We start from the raw sequence: 26,833 nt of genomic DNA on the forward strand, positions 1-26,833 counted from the left end.
AGATAGTGATTGGTGAGGCGTGACAGTGATGAAGGACGCAGCTGAAGATGGATGAGTAAACCATCTTAATAGTGCAAATAACGCTCTTGCATGCAATATTTATTGAAATATTATTGAAGGGGAGGCTCAGTACATCAAAACCTCCCACCATTACTGACACATTTTGTACTCTGGTTTCTATGTTAAAGTGATCTAATGACTGAGAGTTCCTGCAACTAGTGCACTAATTCTTGATCACCATTTTGGCACACTGAGTCACATTTTCAATGTTTCAAATGTAATTTCATTAATAATGACATCAGTTATGTCATTTGAGGTGTCATCAGTGAAGTTGCCAATGACGACTTGTGGGATGTTATCAATTACCTCTTGCGTGAGATCATGAGCAGTGCATGGTGTGGAGTTTTGGTTTTTAAAAGCTAACCATAACTAGACAATTTCAGTGGTATTTCGATTTTGTATTTCAGCCATAATGCCACTTTAATTGAGGTAAATGTCACCATAACTTATGCTTATGCCATAATTTTTCAATTAACTTTTTTTGGGTTACATGCATTTATTTACCATGCATGCAACTCCTGCAGAGGGCTTTGAACCGGGGCTCCTGCACAACCCACCATGTATCCAAGAACCCATGCACTAATCACCGCGCTATGCACGTCCCTTTGAACATGAACCCAGGGTTAGACCGAGGACACTACCTATCCCTGGCCTAATTCTCAAACATCCCAGCATCCAACCCCTGCTACTCACCACTTTGGTTCCACTTATCTGATGGTGGGTGCCTGCCTTAGGATGCTGCATGGGCTCTCACCTAACCCAACTTGTACCTATCTAACCACTAAGCACAGAAATTGATTATGGGCAGTGGAGGTTAGCTGCAAGGCTTGGCCACTGATAGTGGTATACACCTAGAATCCATGCTCTTTTACCTATTATGCACAAGATTCATTAAATGTACAGTTTGCTAAATTACAATGTTCTTGGTTGGATGATACTATGAGATTTGAGAAAAGTGAGGAAATAAAAAGAGAGAGAAGTTACAAAAGTAGTTCCTTTTTAAGCCAAAATAAGTGACACTTAAAAATACCTGGAGAAGGGGTGATCTGCGATTTCATGTTTGAAGGTTCTTTCAATTTGGCCAAAGTTTTGGTGGCAAACACACACTTTAAATCTGGAACCTAGCAATAATGTTGTCTGGCACAAAATGTTATAGTGCTCTTCCAGGAGCGAGGAGCCAATTCTTTGATTTCTGCTCGCCACGACACCCATCCTGTTCACTCACCATGAATTACAAGGCAAACGTTCAGAAGAAAGGATCAAGTTCTTGCTGCTTCTCCTGAAGCACTTCTGCAGGAAGGTTTTCATATGGTTGTCTCTTTACCACTTCTACCTTCAACGTGTTTTCTTCTTCTGCCCTTTAATACGACGCCTGGAATACTTGCTCTCATGTTTAGCCCTAGGATACCTCTTCATTGTCGAAATTCTGATGGAATCCATGCTGGAATAACCTCAGCTCAAACCTTGGTCACTAGGCTTGAAAGCGAGCTGCCTTGCATTCACGATTTTCTTCCTGACTGATGGTTGAAGTAATCCCAAACAAATGAGTTTTTCTAGGATAATTATCTATCCTATAATGTCTTTCAATAACAACACATCACTTCATCCTTCAAGTTTTTCTATTTCTGTAGCCAGTAATAAGCCAGCACTAACTTATTTATAATACATTTTCTCCTGCGCACCAGCTTCTGCTGCAGAAATGTAAAAAGACATAGGGCCCGATTCACAAAGGTAAATTGAGACAAAGGTCTAACTTTAGGACTTTCGGGATTTACAAATGGGATTTACGAGTAGTAAAGTTAGACTTTTGTCTCAGTTAAACTTATGTTTTGGTCTTGAGTTTAACGGAGACCAAGGGACCGATTCACAAAGGTAGTTTGAGACAAACGTCTAACTTTACGACTTTTGGTATTCACAGAGATCATTTACGAGTCGTATCCTTATGTCTGCAGTTGGATCAGAATCTCCGCACCCGGGCCGAACTCACTGCACCCGGGCCGTACTCTCTGGCTCAGGCTGGATGAAGTGTAATCAATGGGCCAGGATGCAATTCTTACAAAAGGGAACATTAGGAATGTGTGGTAAATGGTAGAGGAGGTCCTGAAAATCAGTTTGGGCAGGGAAAAGGGTGTGGCCAGACACTACATCATATCCCAAAAAGGTTTGTTCCTTTGCATCATTGGTACACACAGTGCACAATTTGCATTCCCCTCAGTGTTGACTGTAGTGGCACCACTAAGGGGTGTACCCTTAGTGTTGACTATAGAGTTAACACTACAGTCAACACTGAGGGGAGTGCAAATTGTACCATGATGCAAAGGAGCAAACATTTCTGGGATATGATGTAGTGTCTGGCCACACCCTTATCACATGTTCCCAACCTTTCTAAAAATTGCATTCTGGCCCACTGATTACACTTCATCCGGCCTGAGCTGGAGAGTACGGCCGGTGCCGCAGAGTACGGCCCGGTTGTTGAGAGTACGGCCCAGGTGCGGAGATTCCGGCCCGACTGCGGACGTAAAGATACAACTCATAAATGATCTGTGTGAATACCAAAAGTCGTAAAGGTAGACTTTTGTCTCAGATTACCTTTGTGAATCGGCACCCAAAAGTGTAAATTTAGGACCAAAACTTAAATTTAACTGAGACAAAAGACTAACTTTACTACTAGTAAAAGCCCTTTGTGAATGCCGAAAGTCATAAAGTTAGACTTTCATCTCAGTTGACCTCTGTAAATCGGGTCCAATGTGTGCCTTAGTCAGCAGTTACCACAGATTGATCTGTGTGTACGTGAGCTGGAACTTTTTATGAAATATGAACTTATTTCTCAAATGTAGTGATATATATGTTTAAAAAACATATAGCCTTATTTAGGATTTAGTAGAGCAGGGAGAAACTCATAAACTTGCAGTTCCTCTGTCCCACTAATATCACAGTTCCCCTGCTCAACTTAGTCACGGGAATAGCTAGTTTACTGGCAGCAGAGCCTCTTCTTGCTTAGCTGGTGGAAACTGCTCATCCAGAGTTCCAATACCCAAATGACCACTGAGTCACAGTGACAGTTGTCTGGTCCAGTTGATCCAGGGAAGATGCTAAATGGCCACTATTTGCAGGGAAAAGCTCTCTGAATATAGGGGTCATTTACATTTGGTTCAGAAACAACAACCTCCTGCTTTGGGAGTATGATTTCTCAGAACAAAAAAGTTTGCAGTGCAGCTGCTTTAAACATGGCACACACATACTGTGATGGAACGAATGCTTGCAATTTGTCTAACTACTCGCAATCGCTTACGGTAGCATTCTAGCGCACAATTCTTTTGCCCACCATGCCACCTCCGTTTGAACCCATCCATATGCATATCAGTTTGCTCCAATAGGAACAGTCGAACCTGAACTGCCAGACCAAGTCCTCTCTGAACCGGAAAACAAGCAACCCAAGACAATTGATCCCTGATTGGGGCTCGTCAGTCTGGTGTAGCCTGATTCCAGTGGCACAGTGATCATGGGACCCTCCTCTGGGCATACCCTTGACACATAGGTTGGTACATCAAACAAACAAAAGATGATGGGAGGATGCTTGCAATACGTCCAACCACTGTCAACTGCTCTGGTTGGCATTGCAATCCAACATTTTTCCCCACCATATCACCGCAGTTTGGAGGATGACGAGCCACATATGTAGGTGTATTGTACACATTACTGATGTACAGACCTCAAAGAAGAGAGGTGACTACTCTACGCAGTACTATGACACTAACACTCTACTTTGACATGAGCACAATCAAAGTGAAATGGGAAAAAAGCAGAGAGTTGGATGAGAAAGAGTGATTCAGCGTCCTGGAATACAAAGAAAGTGAATAGAATCCCACTCCTCAAATTCACGCAGTTCACCTATTTACTGATAAACCCAGGGCACAAGTTGAGGGTACATGCGGATAGACTGCGTCTACCCACTCTTCTCATAGGGTGGATGCCCTTCACCCTGTCATGAGGATGGGCCTCTCAGAAATATTCTAAATTTGTTCTGGTGTAATTTTCAAACACTGGGACCCATTTAGCAGTGCCTGCACGTTGTCTGCTTTTGTTTTCCGAGCAGCAACGTGCAGGCGGGAGAGGGCTTATCAGATTTCAGCTGGGCCCAAAACAAAACCGAAGTCAAGGGGCTATCAGGTGTCCTTCTATTAGAGCATCCTGGCTGGGAGTTATCAGAGCCTCACACCTAAATGCAATGGAGGGGAAACAAAGGCATGCAGCTTGTCATTTCACAGGTACTTAAGAGAGGCATGCTTTTGACTTTGTTCAATCCCTGTAGATAGAGATATGCATGCGCTGTAAGAACGTCAGGTGTGTTGGCCTGTCCCAGTTTTAACACAAATAACAATTTAAATACAACTATATTGTTTTATTTCTTTTGTAGCTCTATAGCACTTCTCATCCCAATTCAGGGTGTCAGAGCGCTTTACATCACAGGTACTCATTTATACATTGACAATAAATCATATGTGTGTAAATCAATGTACAGGATGTGTTACAAAAAACAGTGTGGGTAGCAAGGTGTAGGAGTCACAAGTCCTTCATATTAGAAGGATTGCAATTTATGAACTGCAAGTAACAAAAGGATCTCTGTGTTGGACGCAGAAACCTACCCACCTATCTACATTAAATAAAAATCTGTTATTTGCATGTTACATGATGTACTTAGCAGGAGAAACACTAACCATCTATGCAACTTTTATCAAAACTGGGACTAGACAAAACAGGATGTATGACGTTACAACGCATACTTTTACAACGCATGCACTTACAACGCAATTTTTACATCGCAACATCCACTACAACGCATTCCATTACATCGCATGACACTACAACGCATTTTAAAAAACTACATTTACAACGCATTCCATTACATCGCATACTACCTTTACAACGCGTACTGTTACATTGCATTTAAGGTAAGTATTGGATAGTATAGGGGTAAAAATTACTATTCTAACTCCAGAGGGTGCAACAGTAGGGTAAGTGTTGGATAGTGTAGGGGTTAAAAATTACTATTCTAAATTCCAATGGTATGCATTGTAATAGTATGCGTTGTAATGCCTGCGTTGTAGTGACATGCGATGTAGTGTCATGCGTTGTAATGGTATGCGTTGTAATGGTATGCGTTGTAGTGTCATGCGTTGTAAAGGATGTTCCCTTGTAATGCCTGCGTTGTAATTGTAGTGCGATGTATTAGTTGCGTTGTAAAGGTTGTTTCCCGACAAAACACAGATCTATGCAGCAAATATGTTAACCTCCAGAGTTATTTTACCATTCATATTATTTCCTGTGATTTAACTTGACACACAAGGATCTGTGCAGCAGGTGCCTTAACCTCATGAGATATTTTAAAATGCAGCCTTTGCAACCAATTATGCAGAACAGATTTACTGACACATATCTCTTTGTTGACAATTTCTTTGTGGCAGAGTTTTAAAAAATAAGGGGCAGATATACAAGCCCCTTGCGCCACTTTTGCGTCATTTTTCCCATGTTAAAAATGACGCAAAAGTGGCGCAAGGGGCTTGTGAATCTGCCCGTAAATGTATATGTCGAGGCCCAGATTTTGCCTCAGGGTTGCGTCACTTTTTTGGGACAACCCCGACACAAAAATCTAATTTGCAAAATATTGTATTGCGCTCAAATGTACTGATGGTAGACCTGCTAAAGATATATGTGAGGTCTTAAGATCTGATGTCACCTTTTTTGATGTCACTTCCTGTGAGGTCAAGGGTTGTAAAGCCACTTTCTGTGATTCCATGTGTGATATCATGCGCTGTGATGTCACGCAAGGTGATGTCATGTGCCGTGATGTCACATGCATACTGCTTAACATGGTTAGTCCCCCAACTTCTTTTTTTATAACTTGTGCCCTGGATATACCTCATACCTTTCCACTGCAAAACTTGCTAAAATGTGCTCGGAAGTCAAGGATTATTGCCTTAGATGCCGAAAGACTAGAACAGATTTCTTCCATGTGGACTGGGTGTGTAAAAAGATCAAACTCTACTGGATAAGTATAACTAATGTTATTAGCAAAGTGAGGAGCAAACGCCTGGAGGTTATCTCTCTTGCTGATTTGCTGGGCTGAATACACAGACCAAGGTGAACAAAAGAAATCAGTAGATTTGTTGACCCAGCTATGGTGCTTTCAAAGCAAAATATCACTATACACTGGAAATCATAGAGGGCTTCCAAAATCAGAGCATGGTTGTTGGGTGCAAAAAAATGGGTGACGGCAGTGGAAGCAGCGGCCATCAACACACAACAAAAAGCAACAGACAGGGGGGGCAGCAGATAATGACTGCAATGCTATTTACTGAGCCATAATTTCAAAAACAGACAAATATGAGAATGCATGCAACCTTGAGAATTGAAAACCAAATACTGCGGATCAGTCACAATATACCAATGCTTTTTGACTTCCCGGGATAGAAGATACTTTTAAGCAGACACTAATGGGCCGATTCCGATTTCGGGCGGAAGGGCTCCGAACGATGGTTGTAGCCCTTCCGACCGAATCGGAACATGTCGGCCGGATTCCTTTCCGATCGAGCCATTCTGATGGGCTCGGTTGGAAAGAAATCCGACTCGGATTTCCGGATTGCGGACGACAGGCTCGGAGAGCCTGTCTGCCGTCTGGAAATCCCTCAGTACTCCCCCAGCCGCCTCTTTGCGACCGAGGGAGTACAATGGCAGTTTTTCACTGCCTTTTCGTGCCGGTTTTTCCAGCACGAAAAGGCAGTCGGAAACTGTCTTTGGAGGCTCCCAGTAGGGCCCCCATGGGTGTGAGGCTGCCTCTATGGATCCCTGCACCCGGTGGCAGGCACCTTGGGGTGCCGACCACAGGGTGCAGGGATGAACTGAAACCCTGCTTTTCACAATGCAAGCATGCATCCCGCTCGGAATGCATGCTTGCATTGTGAAGTATATGAGTGCGACCGAACCCTGTTCGGTCGCATCGTACTTGCAGGGCCGTAACCGATGACAGCAGGTCGGTTGGTTACGGCTCCTGACCAATGACCGTTCTACGTTAGGACTATCCCCACTCTGGTCCGCCCTGCCCAAGGACTAATGCACTTGGGAGCGCGAGGCCTTAAGCAATGGGGCTTGGATGTCAAATGTCAAGACAACAACAACAATAAACTACCCAAGCCCCCTTTCAGCAAAAGGTTGGGGACGAGGGACATGTGATGCAATCTGCCGGTATAATTCGAATTCTCTCGATGGCTCCAACAGTTAACTCCATAATTGGGACGAACTTCCACTTGGCATGTGTGGGGGCATCTGCGAAGCATGCAGTAAACTGTGCTGACAACGATCTTGTGGGACTGTTGTTAATTAGACATGCTCATCTATGAATTAATGTTAGTCAACAGTGCTGCACATGGCAACGGAAATTAATTCCCTCATATCTCCTCCCTATGCCACTACTTTCAGGCTTAGCGCTGGTACAGCATAGCCACAGTGCCAACCGGTGGCGTACCATTTGCAACATGGGCAAGCCTGTAACTAGTGTCTGTCTTGTGTACTAGATGCGACACCTTCTAGAAGCGACACCTTCTAGATTAGACATTCAGTCAGCAAGGCGCGCGGACTCGACCCGAAGGTATAGGATCGCTGTACCTGAGTGCCGTATTTACATTACCTATTCGGGCACAGGGGAAGATTGAGTGATTTGCCCAGAATCACAGGATGCGACCTCGAGGCTCGAACCCTGGTTTCCTGCAACAAAGTGAACAGCTGCACGTTGAGCACCGTGTTTACCTATTCAGGCCCGGGAAGATTAGTGATTTGGGGGGGTCCTCCTCCCACCGCAAATGTCTAGCCGCGGCATGCATGCGGGTGCTGCGGCGTTGAAGGGTCAAATCGCGGCGGCACGCGCACCCCTACGCCCCACCTCCCCGCTAACCGCTACTCGGCTGCCGAGGTCTGGACCTGCACCTGGAGGCGCGGGCCCCAAAGCTACTTAATTGTTGTTTATTGCATATTTATATAGCGCGAATTCGCCCGAGGGTATTAGAGCGCCTTAAATAGCACCGTCTGTACATTTCCGATTCCGGCACGGGAGGATAAGTGATTTGCCCAGAATCACAGGAGTGGACGAGATCACGAGGCTCGCAACCTGCAAATGAAGTCCTCACGCCTACTGTGGGGAACGAACCCACGGCGTGGAAATCGAACCCACGACGTTGAAATTAAATGTTTCCCGCTCTACCAACTGAGCTAGCTGCAGAACTTTTCCCGCACCAAAGGCGGCAGCGCAGCCGACGAACCACACCACCGTCAAGGAGATTACGAGATTTTTAAATTTTGCAAATTTTATGGAGAGTGCGGGCATCGATCCCGCTACTCGGCTGCCGAGAACCAGACCTGCGCCCGGAGGCGCGGGGCCCCAAGACTATCTTAATTGATTTTGTTGCACATTATATATAGAGCGCGAGTTCCCCCGAGGGTATTGGAGCGCCTTAAATAGAACCGTATTTACCTTGACCATTCAGGCACGGAGAGAATAAGTGATTTTGCCCACGATCACGGAATGTGGACGCGCCTGCGGGGCTCGCAATCTGCTTACCGCACCTATGGCGGCAGCGCAGCGGACGGACCACATCCTTGTCGCGGCGAGTACGTAAACCTCCCGCGTGCCGAGCAAGTGCTCCGCCATAACGGAACTGCCTCCCCAGCGACACCATGCACCTCTTCGAGTCTTTTGTCTATCAAAAGTCACTCAAAACTTTTTGGGGTGATTTGGCATAACTGACAGGGTTCCATTTCCCGTGATACCCATGCACGGGCCATTAAGCGTGGCACCAATAGACATGTCGTACACTGTATGGTAACTATACCGCATTACCTTTGTGGTATTGGTGGGTGGCTTGCCGTAGTACTGACCAATACTAAATCAGGAAGCCATGCACTAAGACAGCAGCAGCAGAGCATGCAGCCAGTTCAAACCGGGAATATAACACGTATATATCACCGGCAAATGCGGGAGAGCGCGCCTAGGGTTCCCGCCTAGCTCCAAAGACACATAGTTCAACTCCTGCCCTTTTCTGTGACAAGATAAAGAGAAGGGTTCTTATTTGCATATTTATATAGCGTGAGCTCGACCCGAAGGTATTGGGGCGCTTTACATAGCACCGTATTTACATTACACATTTAGGCACGGATAAAGAGAAGTGTTCTTGAAATTAAGTAATTTGCTCTGAATCACACACTGTGGACGCGACCCCGAGACTCGAACCCTGGTTTCCTGAACCAGAGGCGGAAGCGCAGCCGACGGACCACAACCTCTCCCCTTATTGCGAACAGGTGCCAGTCCGACCCGCCCCCGAGAAGCACATTGGGCCGGCTACGAAACGACTTAAGCATTGTCGCTGTGAAGAGGGGTGCTCTAATAACATACCTGAGAGGAACTGACCCGCTGCGCTACGGTTGAAAGTGACACAACCGGTGGCTCGGTACAAACACATGCAACGTCAACGCAGCAGACGGCCCACCTCCTCGATGCCCCACCCGGACAAGTATCGCACAGGGGGGGACCTAATTACAGGACGGCGTCCCCCCCCCACCCTCGCCGGCTGCGCACCATTTGGCCCGGAACACGAGGCCTGCTGCCTACCCCCCCCGCACCCACGGCGGCAGCGAAGCCAACGGGAGGGGGGGGGCAGATGACTTCCCATAAACCAATAATGCACTACATGGGAATCGAACCTGTTAACCTGCAGGCAACATTTCTACGGAGCATGCGTGCTCCCCACTGAGCTGTCCTACTGGCTTAAGTATGTGGGGGCGACCACGATGCTCGGAATTCGCACTTGGCACCCCAGGACGGCCGTGCGGCAACCGACCCCCACCCGACAACCACTCAAGCATCGCTCCTTATTGAGGAGAGCAGGGACCATTGTAAGATGGATCCACCTGAACACAGTCAATGGGAATTGAACCTGCAGCCCTGAGAGTAAGAGTCTCGGACCTACCTGCACACAGTCACGGGAATTGAACCTGCAGGCTTGATAACCCGCGCTGCCACAAACCCCCCCCCTCATGGCCTAGCTCGAGGCGCGGGGAGGGTGAAAGAATCGAGCCCCCCCTCGGACCCTAGCTCGAGGCGCAAGGTGGGGATGATTAGCCCGGGATTGCCAGCTAGACGCGCGGGGATAAGGAACAGAGACTCCTGGAGATGCCAGGGATTGAACCCGGGGCCTCATACATGCTTAGCATGCGCTCTACCACTGAGCTACATCCCCACTTTTGAAAATCTGGGGGAGGTGCGGGCATTGATCCCGCTATGATTATAATTAAAATCAGGGTCTTGCGGGCATTGATCCCGCTACACTTCCGCCCTGCACTGCTCATAGCCGCCCACTCAAGTCGCCAATCAAGCCTGAATCTTGCGCCCCTTCCGCCCGTGGCCCTCCGAGCCACAGGGCCCCGTCAACCTGGTACTGCCCAGGGACAGGGCCGGGGTGGAGTGGGAGCAGCAAGACTCACCGTAGATCTGAAAGAGACGACGACAGAAGCGGCGTGGATCAGGGGACACGGCGACGAGACGAGACACGACCGATGATGTGGCGTGGTGGGCGACAAAGAGGTCGCCAGGAGGGTGGGGGAAGTCTAAATAGCCTCCCCTTCCCCCACAGGGGCCAGGACGTGACACGCTTGTGTGTCACTTCTGGCCAGCACGAGGAGGGGGACACCGGTCGGCGGCCCCGCCCCCTCCCCTTGGGAGGGGGTGGGGAGGGGTGACCGGTGCCCCGGTGGCACTAGGGCGCCGACCGCTGTAGTGGCCCCCTGCGGGGGCTGCGGTCGGCGGCAAAGCTGCACAACAATGTGCTCTGGGCTCCAGAGGCCGCTGTGATCCGTGGGGTTTGGTCAGTGGGTCTGTTCGCATGGATCACATTTTTAAAAATAATTCTGGGGTGCGAGCAGCGTTTATTGCCACCACAGCCTCCTACAACTTTGTTCTCAGTCAGGAACTGCAGCCACTCGCTCACGCCGCTTCAAGCAGAAGCAGGAAGTCACGTCCCATGCCGCTGTGCGGGGAAATAGAACGGTTGTTACATTGTTGTAGCAGAAGCCCCCAAGTTTGTTCACTTATAAATAACCTCATTTCAATTATAGACATCGTAACAAAAATGCTTATAACACTTTTGTTTATTATAACTTTGCAAGATGCTGCACACAAGCCACACTACTCTACAACATAACTTAAACATATTAGCAAAGCCCATAGCTCTGACTAAATACTTATGACGTCCTGAAGTCGATACCTATTGGCTTTGCCAATGCTTGTTTTGGAATGGGAGCTGTCAAGACCTTTATACCCGAGGAAGTCCTGTGACAGGAAGATTTGTGCTAGAGTGAAGCGGCGATGAACCCAGAGCAGTACTGTGGAATCCGGGCGCCGCTAACGAACACTTACAAGGTATGAGAAAAACACAGCACGAATACAGGCAGCCAACTATGCATCAAAATCAGGGTACTGAGGAACCGGAAGTAAGAGGGACCGAGGAGATTCAAAAACAAGAAAGGCGAAGGGCCGTAAGACTGGTGAGCGAGCTTGGGTGAGTTGTAGGAACCAGAAGAAGCCACACCCAATGCTGCCAGCAGTTCAGGGAAAGTTCCTAGCCTTTTCGTATGGCTACTACACAGCATGACACCAAACTAATGTGTGATCTGTGTTTCTTAAAGGGCTCCTGACTCGGAATGCTTTCACAAGCACCACTGTCCTGTCGCTGAGATCCTCCAAGCAATCGGTCCCAGTCTCTTCCTACTTGCTTCATTTCTATTATTTATTTATTTAAATATTTTATCGATGTTTGAATTATATCCTCAAACAACACTACTCAGATAAATTTGCAGTAAGCCCTCCCCACCCCACCCCACCCCACTTGTCGGATAGAACATAGCACTGAACACTGGAAAAAGTCAAAGTCTTGCAGGAAAACGAATATGTGTCGTAATCCCGCAGTCTTTTTCTCCGCAGGGAATCACAACGCGGTCGTTATAATGACCGCGTTGTGATTCCGCATACCATTCGACTTGCGGAGGGGGGGGGGCGCTGGATGTTGGAATAGTATAATTTACTATTCCAACTCTAGTCTGTGAGGACAGTAGGGAAGGTGTTGGATTTTAAATCCAACACCTTCCCCCCCCCTCCGCAAGTCGTTGTTCTGACTTGCGGAGTAATGGTATGCGGAATCACAACGCGGTCTTTGTAACGACCGCGTTGTGATTCCCTGCGGGCAAAAAGTTTTGTGGTAAACGTTGTGTACCGTAGGCCACAGCAGGTCTGTTCTAGTATCCAGGACGCCCTTCCCTTTACCACCGCCTGGGGTCCACCAGTCGATTCCTCGGCTCCCTCCATGGAGGGTTCTGCCAGGAAAACATGACGCAGGAACCGAGCACACATGGCGAGAGAAGGACTCAGAGTAATGCTTTTACCGGCACGTAATCAAAGCATTACCCCTTCGTCCCTCTTGCAGTGCTGACTCACACAGTGAGATGTACCCAAGCCAAAAAATGGACCAAGACAATAGCACAGAAATGCAAGTTGAATTCAAAGGCAAAAACAGTTTACAACATGGAAGCCAGCACCCTGGAACCTAAGAAATTCGGGACTTTGGGGCCCTGGACCACCCTATAATGGGACACAAAGGTAGAAGGAACTGGCCAAGTGACAGCCCGACAGATCTCCTGCAAAGAAGCACCCTGCACCTTAGCGATGGAAGCAGACATGCCCCTAGTAGATGTCCCCTGGATCCCCAGAGGAGAAGACAGATCCAATTGCTTGTCAGCCAAAAAAATCACAGACTTGATCCACCTGCTCAAGGTTTGAGTCAAAGGCTTAGCCCGCCTTCCGGGTGGGACCAAAGGTAACAAATAAAGTGGAAGAGACCCGGAACCCTTTCACCCTGTCCAGGTAAATCAGAACCGCCCTACAAACATCTAGCAAATGAAGAGCCACCTCCTCAAGAGACTGAAGATCTGGACAAAACACCGGAAGAATCACTTCCTGCTGATGATGGAAGCAAGAATTCACTTCTGGGCACAAAATCCGGTCCCAAACTAAGATCAAGCCACACGAAAGAAAGAAGACAAACAAGACAGCAAGCCCAACTCCCCCAGCCTGCGAGCAGACGTGACAACCACCAGAAAAAACACATTTAAGGTCAGAAAACATAACCTCACTGACAGATCGGGAATAATGAAGAGCCCGCAACACTGCGGCAGATCCCAAGACGAACACACCATCTGGGGGACAGGAGGAGATTGGAAAACCCCTTAAAGATCATGGAGACCAGACCCTGATGGTTCACCAGACCCCCGCCTCCATGGGGCCCGAAAGCACCTGAGGCAGGGAAACAGACAGAGGAAGCATCTGCCGGGGAGCACACCTAGCCTTAAATGTCTTCCAGGGCCTAACATAAGAAGACCTGTTAGATAACCACCTAGATGCCTGCACAGAAGGGTAAACAGAAGCGGACAGACTCTGTAACATCAAGCCTCCTCACTCAACCGCCAAGCTGTCAACTTGAGCCTTGCCAGGGATGGCACCTGGAGACACGGAAACCTCAGGGGAGACGGAACCAACAAAAACATTCATTCCTGACCCACCGTCATCTCCATCAACAGAGGAAACCAGACAAAGCGGGCCATGCTGGAGGCACCAGAACAACCTGAGCCTTCTCCCTCCGAACCTGAACCAGAAACCTCTGGATCATAGGTAACAGAGGGAAATCAAACATCAGGCCCACCGGCCACACACACGTAAGGGCATTCACCCCAGAAGCAGTATCTTCCCTCCTGCCGGAAAAGAACCGGTGAAGAAGCGCATTGTCATGGCTCGCAAACAAGTCCTCCCAGGGCTGATCCCATAGCTGACACACTTTGGTAAATATCAGGGGAGAAAGGCATAAGTCCTGAGAGGATGGAATCTCTCTGCTCAGGGGATCGGCCTGACAATTCAGAGCCCTCTAAATAATGACTGCCCTCAACGAACCCACATTGGACTGAGCCCAGAGGAACAGACGATCCGAAAGTGCAGACAATGACAGGGCCCTCGTCCCTCCTTGATGATTGACATAGGATTTGGCTATTGTGTTGTCCATCTGGACAACAGCCTTGTCCCACAGAAGAGGGGCAAAATTTAAGGCGAGCAAGATGAATTGCCTCCAACTCCCTGCAGTTGGAAGAACGGAAACTCTGGCACACCTACCACAGTCCCCCCAGCTACTTTCGCTGACATCTGTTGTGATGATGATTGGCTCTGGATCCCACAAGGAGACCCCTTTTAGGATGCTGGATAGCTCGAGTCACCAACCTAGCTTCTGCCGGAGCACCTGCGTCACAGAAAGGAGACATGTCAAATCCGGCCCCCATTTGTCCAGAATGAACCTCACCAAAATATTGAGGTGCCACCGAGCCCAGAACACCAAAAACAATGTGGCAGCTAAATTGTCCTGAACCCTCATCCAAAGGGAAACTGGCTGAATGGGCACAGACTGCAGGTCCAGCAGATGGGAATGAATCTCATGAACCCTTGAGTCTGGCAAAGTGACAATGCTCAGATCTGTCCAGAACCAGGCTCCAATGAAGATGTGATCCTGCAAGGGAACCACCTGGGAATTCCTGGCATTCACCAAGAAGCCGTGTGACAACTGAAGATCCAGAACTCTGTGTACATGTAAACATGTCTGGTGAAGAGAATCCCCCTTGACCAAGCAGTCATCGAGATACAGGAAAAAGGCAATCCCCTGGAGACGAATAATTGCCATCAGAGGGGCCATCACTTTAGCAAACACACATGGAGCAGACTTCAGACCAAATGGCCAGACCTGGAATTGTTAATGCGCCGTGCCCACCGCAAACCTCAGAAACTTCTGATGACCTAGATGCATGGCAACGTGACTGTACGCATCCTGCAGATCGATGGTAGCCAAGTAATCTCCTGTAGACACCAGGAGAATAAGCTGTTGGAGACACAACATCTAGAACGGAATGGATGCCACTCACCGAGTGAGGTGCGTCAAATGCAAGACTGGCCAAAACTCTCCCAATACCTTCTGTTAGAGGAAAAGGATGGAGTACACCCCATGACGAACCTGATCCACCGTAATGATCGCTTGTCTCTCCACTAAGGATCAGATCCCTTTCAATAGTGCTAACCTCCTTGCGGGAGTCCTTGGGACAAGGGTAGGGATGCACCCCGTACTTGGAGGAAGTGAGACAAAGTCTATAAGATAGCCTCTCCTGGCTATATTTCTCATCCACTAGTCAGTAACAGACAGCATCCAGTCAGGAAGGAACACCACTATCCAAGCACCCACCGGATGAGAGTCCACGGGAGACCCACAGTCAGGAGTGCTGACCAGAGGGCACTGCCTTGAGGGTGACATCCTGCTGCTTAGACTGCCTGGCTGGAATCTCTTCCTGTGAAAGACATAAGAATGGCTGTCCTTGCAAGGGAAATCCCTGCAGTCTCTGGAATCCAAGAGATTCCAAGATTTAGACGTCGTGCTAGAAGAGGACCTGTAGGACCAAGTGTGCTTCTTGTCCTTAAATGATTTCCGTATCAGACCATTCAGCTGATCCCCGAACAGTTTGCCACTCTCAAAAGGAAGTTAAAAAAATTCAGCCTTCTTCGACAGATTTGTCTTCCAGTTTCTCAACCACAGATTGTGCTTGGCAGTGATAGTAGAAGAGGAAGTCACCGAAGCTGCCTTGATGACATCAGCTGGCACATCTGCCAGGAACTTAGCCTGTTGCTCCATGTGAACCAGAACATCAGTCATACTGGCACCCTCCTGCATGCCCTCTGCCAAGTCCTCAAAGTCTTTCACCACTGACTGAGCTGTCAACGCCTTATATGATGCTGCCCTGAGCTCCAGGTTGGAAGCCGAGAAAGACTTCTTAAGGCCACCACCCACCTTGTGGTCAACATAATCTGATGGTATCCAGTCATCCAGATTCAGAGACGAACGCCCAATGAGAAGAGCAAGGATGGACTCCACCTTGACAGAATGAGACATCAGTTTATCCCCATCTTCCAATACATAGGATTTTTGGAGGAAACAAGGAACCTGGCAATAATCAGGCTGCTCCCAGGACCTGGAAATCGCCTCCTTGATTTTCGGTGCAAAGGCAAAGCCAGCTCCCCAGGCTTAGCGAATTGCAGAGTAGATCTTCAGCAGCCCCCTCCACCCGAGGCGATGCCATGCCTAGATTTTCTCTAATATGGGCCAGAATATCCAACAGCTAATCACGGGAGATGAACTTCCCACCAGGCACCACATGTCTCTCAGGATAAGACATCTCAGAGTCAGTAGTCAACATCATCATCAAGCATGGACGAATGATGCTTAGCCTTACGCAGACAAGGCCCTGGTGACGGCGGCATCAAATGGTCTGAACCTCCAAGGCCATAAGGGGTACCGAAGGCCCAGCGCCCAGCTAGACAACATCAGATCCTCTGTCTGACACATCCAGATGAGAACCACTCTCTCCGAATCTGAGGAAGGAGACCTCCTTCTCTCCGCCTACGCTTCTCCATCATATGCACCAAAGTAACAGAAACCCACAAATCAAAAATAAAAAGGACCCAAAGTGCCAGCATGAGGGGGGGGGGGGGGGAGGGGTGAACATTTAAAAGTGACTACCCAGTAAAAAACAAATACGTATGGTCAGGCCACTAAAAAAAGGCCATGATAACCAAGAGCCAATCAAGGCAAACCAGGTATGCAGAAATAAGGTGCAAAATGAAACTTCTGCAGAACTGCAGTCAGAGCAGCAGAGCCTGAGAGCCATACTTGTAAACGCCACAGCCCCCAACACCAAAGGCGGGCCTGGCCAAAAGTTAGCGTTCCGAGGAGACACAGTCTCCCCAGAAACCGTTTCATGCCCCCTAGCCGGCCAGAGGCAAGCACTGCAGACCTCCAGCCTGGCTGCAAGAAGTGGCTGTCAGCAGAAGCCCTGACCTGCCGCACCACAGGCAGACCTGGCCCTCCCTCACTCCCCTGAGGTGCCAGCTCCTGCAGGATGCCGCATGTGGACGATCGGACGCCGCCAAAGTCAGACGAGCCGAAAGGGAACAGGGCCCTGCAAATCTGTCCTCATGAGCTCCCCAACCCCAGTGGCATCGCACCGCCAAGAACAGAGCTGCATTGAAACGCTGGAGCACGCGCACTGTGTGTGCCAATATATGGGACACACAAAAGGAACAGGAGATAAGGAGGGGGGAATTGTATGAGTGGAAAATTGTTGTGATTAAAGGCACAGGGTCCTCACTGTTTGAGCCAGCATGGCAAGAGGGATAATGGGGTAATGCTGGTATAGCTCAGCTACGGAGGGCTATAAGGCTATTAGAACATTCTGCCACTAGAGGGAAGAATGTTCTAACAAATAAAACAAAAGCGTCACGGAGCCCGAGAGGATTGAAATCCCATCAGGCTCCATGAGGCTTTTGTTCACGGCAAAAGCTATGAAGGACAACATTGGAATGTTGGAGCTCCGAGCTTCTACCGGCCAATAGAAGCCCGGAGTGCTCTATTGTTTTCAATGGAGCTCCCAGCGTTCCAAAGTTCTAATGCTATCTGAGGTCTGAGTCAGTGAAAGCAGCCACTTTCATGTCAGAGTGCTTCCCTATTTTATTATTGAAATGTAAAAATACAACTTAAAACACACGAGGGGTACTGCTGAAATATAAATGAACACATTTGTAAGGCACTATGTAACTAAGGCACTTTTGCATATCATGTTAGCGTTTTAAAGCGTAAATCATTTACTTATTTCAGGATTGCTTTTCCAGATGAACTGCAGAGGAAATAACAAAATATATAGAAATGTACGCTTTGAAGAGATTTCTGAAGAAAGCATACATTTGTTTTTTTCAATCTTACTTTGTAACTATGATTGGTCCTCCAACCCCTCTTCCCCCACCAATGCATCCCAGTCAAACTCTCAAAACATAGCTGCCAAGGTTTCAGATTGCTATGTGTGACATTTTCATAATGTCAGTGTAATTATGAGTGACATTTCAACAACTATGAGTGTCACTTTCTTGTGAGCAAAATCAAGCAATGAAGACGATGGAAACATAAATATCAGAAGTTACACCCATTTGAGCAACAAGTAACTCCAAGAAGATCTTAAAACTGCTGCAAAGCAACAGAAATCTTTGCCAGCCTTTGGCACCCTCCCTGCCGGCAATCAATCAGTAGAGCATCAGGGCTCCAGAGCCTCTCTCTGTCCATGGGACATGGGACTCTGCCCAACAAGAAGGATGTGTGAGGCTCCAATATGAACAATACAAGACACACACGGATACAGGCATCTCAGCTGCCTAAGTGTCACACAGTGTCAGTCAGCTGACTTGCACGCAGACAGGCTGAGCACCATTTTGCATTATCCTCACAGGCTGAGGCCGGAGCAGTAATCTCCCATACAACATAGCGTAGACTGCCAAAACCTGTAAAAAATTCCCCCCGGCTGTTTGGAGAAATAAGCCGCAAACTTAAGATGGCCAGAATTTAAACACACGATTTTCAGAGCTTGGGCCATGGCCAGCAGCCTCACCTGCAGTCATGCCAGAGGGCAATGCAGAACTTCTGCGTCTAACACGTCACGGCCTGGACTGGCACCCCACTGACTGCAGGCAACTGATGATCACGTGCTGCGCCTACCATATGGTGAGCAAATGAACATATAATGTGCCCGTGAAAAAATGGCAGAAATGCAAACAGGCTATGCATCAGCAGGCAAGGAAGTCTGTTTGTTATCATAGTAACGCAGTAACAGGCAAAATGAGTTCAATCTAATGAGCGCAGTCCCCTTGGTACACACTAGTGACTGATTTAATTCAAAATAGCTTTTTTATGAGCTGCAGGCTATGAGAAATGTGTAAAATAAACTGCCTCCTTTCTTAAGTCATTGAAACAACTGTGTTTGTTTTCATATTTATCTGCCACTTAATTCCAACAAACGACGTTTTAATCAGATCAGCATACAAACATATGGCGATTGTTTTTCAAGAATATGTATTTTCCGAATAGATGTTTACCAATGCGTTTAGCAGCATCAAAGTGATGGATTCTGAATATTCCTAGCATTGCTTTTTCAAACCCTATTTTTCAAACTCAAATTTTAGCACAGTTTTGTCTGAATTATTCTCTACATTGTGATTCCAGACAAGATGTCTTATCATGTTTCTATAGCCAGATACAGGTGTTGTGTGCAGACAATTCACTTGCCAGACTGGGCAGCTGACTCTGTCCCAGTCTTACTGTACTGGTCTTTTAGGGGCACAAGACCAAAGTGTTACACGGGGAACTTCACAATACGTGATCAGGTCAGATATTGCTGCAGTTTTATCCAATAGCACAGCAGTCTGAGACTTGCAGTTTCCAGTGGTGGCTGGCACGGATCAGGGGCGGGAGGCAGGAGGGGGGATGTAAGGAGGTTTTAAAAAGCAATAAATAAACACTTACCTGATGCTGCATCTCTCCTCTATATCTCCATCACCATCTCTCCCCTAGGGCCGGAAAAAGAAGCACACAGGCTCCCCATAGCTAATAACAATGCTGCAATACAGCGTTGTGATTGGTAAGCACCCAAGCTCCCCTGAGCCAATCACAATGCTGCAATACAGCGCTGTGATGGGTCTGAGTGCTGTGTTTCGGCGCTCAGCCAGGGAATGGGAGCCTGGGCATGTTCTCCACGCAGGCTGTAATACAGCCTGCGTGGAGAACATGTACAGTGCGCATGAATGTTTGGCCATCTCGAAAGGGCAGGCAAAACATCCATGCGCACTTGGAATGGGCAAGCCACTCCTCCCCATGCTCCTCTGTCATCGGAGCAGCCCTGCCCCGCCCGCAAACCTGCTGCAGCAGGATAACATAAAATGATAATAACCTAGAGCTATTATCATTTCAGGTTTCCTTTCTGTCACTGCTTCAAGCAGTGAGGCAACGCTACTCCACCTTAGTGGAGGAAGCGCCACTGGCAGTTTCACTCTTCGAGCCTGAAGGAAATAATTATTAAACACACACAAACACACACTGGGGTGCGTGGCTGCACTCCACTGACTCTGTGACTTACCAACTTGCAGCGAGACTCACTCCCTCTCTCGGCAGTTGAATTTGGCATGGCCTGTGGTCAAATTTACTGCAGCTGCTGAGACAGCTGTGCCACGCGGCAGCCAGCAATGTGAGCAGGCAGCGCTGCCTGTGTGCATGATTTGCCACAAAGAAGCCCAATGCCTCAGCCTCCTGCCTCCCACAAGGCAACTCCAGTAGCAGGACATGACGTCCGATCCCCATGGTGCCTAAGTCAGTGTTGTATCACACACCCTCACTGGGTTGTCTTGTCTCGATAGTAGCCATTGGGCACTACCTCGACCTGACGCCATCTGAGAGTCGCGCCTATGCATTTTGCATGGCAATGCATTTCAGTGCGGTGAAGCGGAGCACCACACTGAAATGCGTTAGTCTAACACCTGGTGCGTGGTACTCGGCAGGACTGTAAACATTACCTTTGGGCCCTTAGTAAATATTTCTGAATAACCCTGCTCTAACCTGAGCCTCTGGTGAGTCCTGTGGCACAGCCTGCCTGTAACCTTAGACAAACAGCTGAATTAAAATGTGTTTTGATCACAACTAAATACTCTTAGTCACTACACGTGCGCAATGCCCATAGGGCTCAAAGGGCTTCAGTTCCCCCCGTTGTGTGTGTCAGCCCGGGCGGAGACAGCTTCCCGGGCACACAGACAGTGTTTGAGATGTTGTGGGCTAGCTGGTCTGGCGTCCGTCTTCTTGCAGACGCACCTGAGTACTTCACAGGTCTTTAAAAGACCATTTACCCATTAACGAGGCTTTGTTGTTTTCCACCCCTTCTTAGAGCCCCCACATCTCCACTCTGCCTATTGCTGGAAGAATTAGCCCCCCCCCCGAAATATGTATTACCCCCCCCAAAAAATGCTCTAGTTGCGCCTCTGCTCCAGGCTACTAAGGACCCTTGACTTTGGTTGAGGCCGGTCGCTCACCACGCCGCGCTGCTCCACCTGACGGCGCCCGTCCCCGCTGCTGCTGAGAGTCTGTGCTCCAGTGTTCGAGACCCCTCCTGCCGCCGCCGCTGCCCCTGCATCTCCGCCCCTTCTCTTACTTTCCCTTCGCCTTTCCCACCGCTGTGTCCCCTGTGGCCCCGCCCCCCGCTCCCACTGGCTGTTTCCCACCCTCCTCCCAGCTGATCCTCCCACCTCCCTACTTATGGAGGCCGCTGCGCGGCAGTGAGTGCGACCCTTGACCTTGGTTGAGGCCGGTCGCTCCCCACGCCGCGCAGCTCCACCTGACGGCGCCCGTCCCCGCTTTTGCTGAGAGTCTGTGCTCCAGTGTTCGAGACCCCCCTGGGCTGCTGCTTGTCGCTTGGTATTGTTGGACTGTGGTGCTATTGTGTAGCTACTTGTATTTTGTTACTATGCCTGTTTTCTTTTCTTTTACTCTCTGACTGCCCGTTTCACCACTCACGCCGTCCCCCTCCCGCCACCGCCCCCTGTGTCCCTGCCCCTTCTCTTACTTTCCCTTTGCCTTTCCCGCCGCTGCGTCCCCTGCGGCCCCGCCCTCGCTCCCATTGGCTGTTTCCCACCCTCCTCCCAGCTGATCCTCCCTCCCACCTCCCTACTTATGGAGGCCACTACGTGGCTGCGCAGCGGACGCGCGCAGCGGGCGTGCCAGAGGCATGCCAGAGTCAAGCCCGTCTGCGCCTGTCCACGCCTGTACAGCGCCAGAACCCCTGGACCCCGCGAATGCCACGGCACCAGACTCCGCTACGACGCCAGCACCCTCCACGCACTCAACACCGGCCGAAACCACACCTGCTTCCAGGCCGCCCCGAAACGGACCCACAGACCCTTCTCCTGCCGCACCTGCAGCCTCACCTGCGACAGAGCCACCAAACCTCCAAGGACTGAACCCAACCACCTCCGCTGCATACTCCTCAACAACCGCTCCGCACGCAAACATGCCGTCGAGCTCTGGAATCTGCTCGACACCTCCACCCCAGACGTGGCCTTCCTGACCGAGACCTGGTGGAACGACTCCTCGGCACCCGACATCGCCATAGCCATCCCGGACGGCTACAAAATCACCCGTAGGGATCGCGCCAACGGAATAGGAGGAGGCATAGCCATCGTCCACAAGTCCACCCTCAAGGTCGCCACCCACGCAGACGACACCCTCTACACCGCCGAACACCTGCACTTCCGGATCCACACCGACCCCAACACCACCCTCAGAGGAACACCCATCTACAGACCCCCCGGACCCCAAACTCAGTTCAGCGACTCCATCGCCGACCTCGCCAGCACCCACGCACTCGACTCCACGGACTACATCCTCCTCGGGGACTTAAACTTCCACCTCGAGAACAACAACAACGCGAACTCCGCAACCCTGATCGCCAACCTCACCAACCTTGGCGTCAGACAGCTCATCACCACACCCACCCACGCCACCGGCCACACGCTGTACCCCTTCATCTCCACAGGCACCCACGTCACCTTCAACCACACCACTGAGCTCCACTGGACCGACCACCGCTGCGTCCATTTCACCTTCAACAAACCAACCACGCACCACCGCACCCAACAGATACCTCGCCGCTGCTGGAGCAAAGTTACCGAAGACCAGCTGATCACCACCCTTGCCCAGAACCCACCCACCGACCCCACCGACCTAGACACCGCAGCCCGCAATCTCAGACAATGGATCGACAACTGCACCAACATCCTCGCCCCGCTCAAGAAACCCTCCAACAGCCACGCCAGCAGGAGAGCCACCTGGTTCACCGACGAGCTCCAGACCTCCAAACGCGTATGCCGGAAACTGGAGAAGATATGGCTCCACAAATGCACACCGGACAACCACGCAGCCCACAAGGAAGCCACCCGTAGACATCACCACCTCATCAGATTAGCCAAGAGATCCTCCTTCAAAGACCGCCTGGATAACAACGCACATGACAGCAAAGAGCTCTTCAGCATCGTAAAGGAACTCTCCAACCCCAGCGCCAACGACATCCCGCCCTCACAAGAACTGTGCGACTCACTAGCCATCTTCTTCCACCGCAAGAACGCTGACATCCACGACAGCTTCAACACCACGACCGCCCGGACTACGCCGGATCCCACCTCCTCTGGGAACACCACCAGCGCCAATCGCCTGACCTCCTGGTCCTACTTCAACGACGACGAGACACGCAAGGTCATGAACTCCATCCACTCGGGATCTCCGTTAGACCCGTGCCCACACCACGTATTCAACAAAGCAGACACAGCCATCGCACCCCAACTACGGAAGGTCATCAACATCTCCTTCGAAACAGCTACATTCCCGGAAAGCTGGAAGCACGCCGAAATCAACACCCTCCTCAAAAAGCCCAAGGCAGACCCCAAGGACCTCAAGAACTTCCGGCCCATCTCCCTGCTCCCGTTCCCGGTGTAGGTCATCGAGAAAATCGTCAACATGCACTTGACCCGCCACCTGGAGGACAACAACATCTTGGACCCATCCCAGTCCGGATTCAGACGAAACCACAGCACCGAGACTGCACTCATCGCCGCCACAGACGACCTCAGGCACCAACTAGACAATGGCTAGACATCAGCCCTCATCCTCCTGGACCTGTCAGCTGCCTTCGACACGGTCTGTCATTGCACTCTAAAGACACGCCTCCTAGAAGCCGGAATCCAAGAAAAGACCCTTGACTGGACCACGTCTTTCCTCTCCGGCAGAACCCAGAGCGTCCGCCTCCCACCCTTCCGATCCAAAGCCACAGACATCATCTGCAGTGTCCCCCAGGGCTCATCCCTCAGCCCGACACTGTTCAACATCTACATGGCCCCCCTCGCACAAGTGGCTCGCGATCGCAACCTCAACATCATCTCCTACGTCGACGACACCCAGCTCATCCTCTCCCTCACCAAGAACCCACACACCGCCAAAACCAACTTCCATGAGGGTATGAAGGCCGTCGCCGACTGGATGAGGAACAGCCGTCTGAAGCTGAACTCAGACAAGACGGAGGTCCTCATCCTCGGACCTGCCCCCTCAGCCTGGGACGACTCCTGGTGGCCGACCACACTGGGAACTGCACCGACACCCACCGACCATGCACGCAACCTAGGATTCATCCTTGACTCCTCCCTCTCCATGTCCAAGCAGGTCAACACCGTCTCCTCCTCCTGCTACAACACCCTCCGCATGCTTCGCAGGATCTACAAGTGGATCCCGACCAAAACAAGAACGGTGACGCAGGCCCTCGTCAGCAGCAGACTGGACTACGGCAACGCACACTACACAGGGATCCCAGCCAAACACCTACGACGACTACAACGCATCCAAAACGCCTCCGCCCGACTAATCGTCAACGTCCCCCGCCGAAGCCACATCACCCCCCACCTGAGAGACCTACACTGGCTCCCCGTAGACAAGAGGATCACCTTCAAGCTCCTCACCCACGCACACAAAGCACTCTACAACGCCGGACCAGCCTACCTGAACAGCAGACTCCGCTTCTACACCCCCACCCACCAGCTCCGCTCCGCCAACCTCGCCCTCGCCACTGTCCCCCGCATCCAACGAACAACCTCCGGCGGCAGATCCTTCTCCTACCTCGCCACCAAGACCTGGAACACCCTCCCTAGGGAGGGGGGTGCCGCGAAGAGCAGTAGCAGCACCCCCCTCACCCCAGCGCCTTGAGATCCTCACGGGTATGTAGCGCGCTCTACAAATTCTCTGATTGATTGATTGACCGGTCTCCATTTTGATTGTGGTCAGAGGTCTTTGTAGGTTAAAAGGATTCATATCTTCTTCGTTTCTACCACTCACATTTAGAATATTTTAGTGGGATTTAGTAAAGGGAGGTACTTCAATACTTCGCAACAGAGCGTGCAAAGCCTGACATTTTTTTCACCACAGGTGTGAGCGTAAACAGGCATTTCGTCCGCTTTTTCAGAGCAACCAATAGATATGCAAATAATCTCTCAAGTATTTCAATATATGTAAATTCGCTTCATAAATATTCATTGAGAATGTTTCGAAAATCGAACTGGGTATTCAATTTGATAGGTCGCGGAGCCCAGCCATGATTTGATAGGCTGTGTGTTTGTACATTAGCAGAGCTGCATTTAACACCAGTCCTTCGGGTGCTTCTGTCCATACAGAGAGGGGTACTTTGGTGACGTTCTATATACGCCGTTATGTTTTAAACCGCGATTTCCTTGTCGTGCCGTGCGTGTAGCCGGCTGCTGAAGAAAACGTTTCCTTCGTTTCCACAGACTCTGCCCGTGCTGTTTTCGCGCAGCCAGACTTTTCCGCTCATTATAATCACCAGATTTCACACAGTTTGCGTAACGTGTTAGAAGTCGTAACAGGTCACAACTCCTCTTCATCAAGGGGTAAATGTCTGATTCGCGAGAACGCCGAACAATTATTCCCAGTGGTTGACATATGGAGAGAAGACACCAATTAGCTCCTTCCCGCCTACAAACCGCAATTATTGTTTATGCTTTTTGTCACGCTGTCTTGTAAAAAAAACAGAAAGGAAACAGATGTCAGTGTCGGCTCGAAGTACTAAGAATAGAGTCCAAGCACAGTGCCAGCAAGGTGTAGTCATAGCTCTGTCTGGCAGCGTTGCTACAAGGACGGATCATAGCACAGCACAGATGGAATCCCAGCGCTTTTTGTCAACTCCCAGCGTGAGCTGGGGCAGCTGTATTCGTCTGCAGTCTTTCGCTCTGGTTCTGGAAAGGGTGAGACAGGAACGACTGGTCTCAAAAAGGCCATCGAGTACATCTTGTCATTCACTCACTCAACAGGGCTGAATGTACACCCTTCAAACTACCATAGGAATTGGCGGTGCATTCTCCCACGCAGAAGACAGCGTGGTTGACTTAAAAAAAAAAAAAAGTATCAATTACTTTTCAATTATAGTTGAGGCTTTGTGATCAACAGCGAGATGCGTTCATTATAAGAGACTCTCACTGACCTGGGACGCCTGGGAAGAGTACCTCTCTTGGAGAGCAAGTCGCACTCACTAAGAGAGATTTAGGCACTGTATTAGGATTCAATCACTGAAAGAGAGCCATTGGATTGGGATCAAAAATAGGCTGGGCACCCTAAAAAAAGTGGCCCACATGTGTGGATTGCGCCCTTTCGCAAAAGTACTGCATGATGGGGGGAGGGGGGAGAGGGCGTCTCTAATAGAGGAGAGTTTCTTAACTTCAATAAGATTTAAAAAATAATGCAAATGTTGCCATGGATTTGTTTGCAATGGTGAACCACGCCTGAAGATAATTACAGCCACTTCTGCTCAGGCCCCTTCTCAATGTTCCTTCATTAATGGGCCAGCCCAGCGAGAGACTTGGAATTACACCTCCTCCCTGTTGGTAAAAGGGCGGGAATACAGGCTCATCTGCCTCGGAAAGGCCGCTCGGGTCCCCCACTGGGCCGCTGGCTGCATCTGAGCAGCACAGACACAGTCCAGATAGGCCACAACTCTGGCCCCAAAAGTGGACCCGGTGCAACTCCGATACCGGCCCACCTGTCGCCCATTGCCCGAGTGCCCGCCTTACCAATCCAACCGTAAAGCGAGCCCCGTCCATGCGGCTTGAGTCTCAGTCGGGGTTAGCGAGTCCCAATCAGGGAGAAGAAGTCTGGCTCGTTGAGGCCAAGTATCTGTCAGC

The 26,833-nt window shown here is 49.8% G+C and overlaps 1 non-coding gene across 1 annotated transcript; it reads right to left on the reverse strand.

Annotated features, from left to right (window-relative positions):
* Positions 1-10,274: 10,274 nt before the first annotated feature.
* On the reverse strand, positions 10,275-10,346 carry TRNAA-AGC (transfer RNA alanine (anticodon AGC)). The gene has a single exon. It is a non-coding gene; the product is annotated as a tRNA-Ala (tRNA).
* Between the last annotated feature and the right edge of the window lie 16,487 nt (positions 10,347-26,833).

The sequence above is a fragment of the Triturus cristatus genome, chromosome 1_2 (genome assembly GCF_964204655.1).
Source record: "Triturus cristatus chromosome 1_2, aTriCri1.1, whole genome shotgun sequence".
Lineage (NCBI taxonomy): Eukaryota > Metazoa > Chordata > Amphibia > Caudata > Salamandridae > Triturus > Triturus cristatus.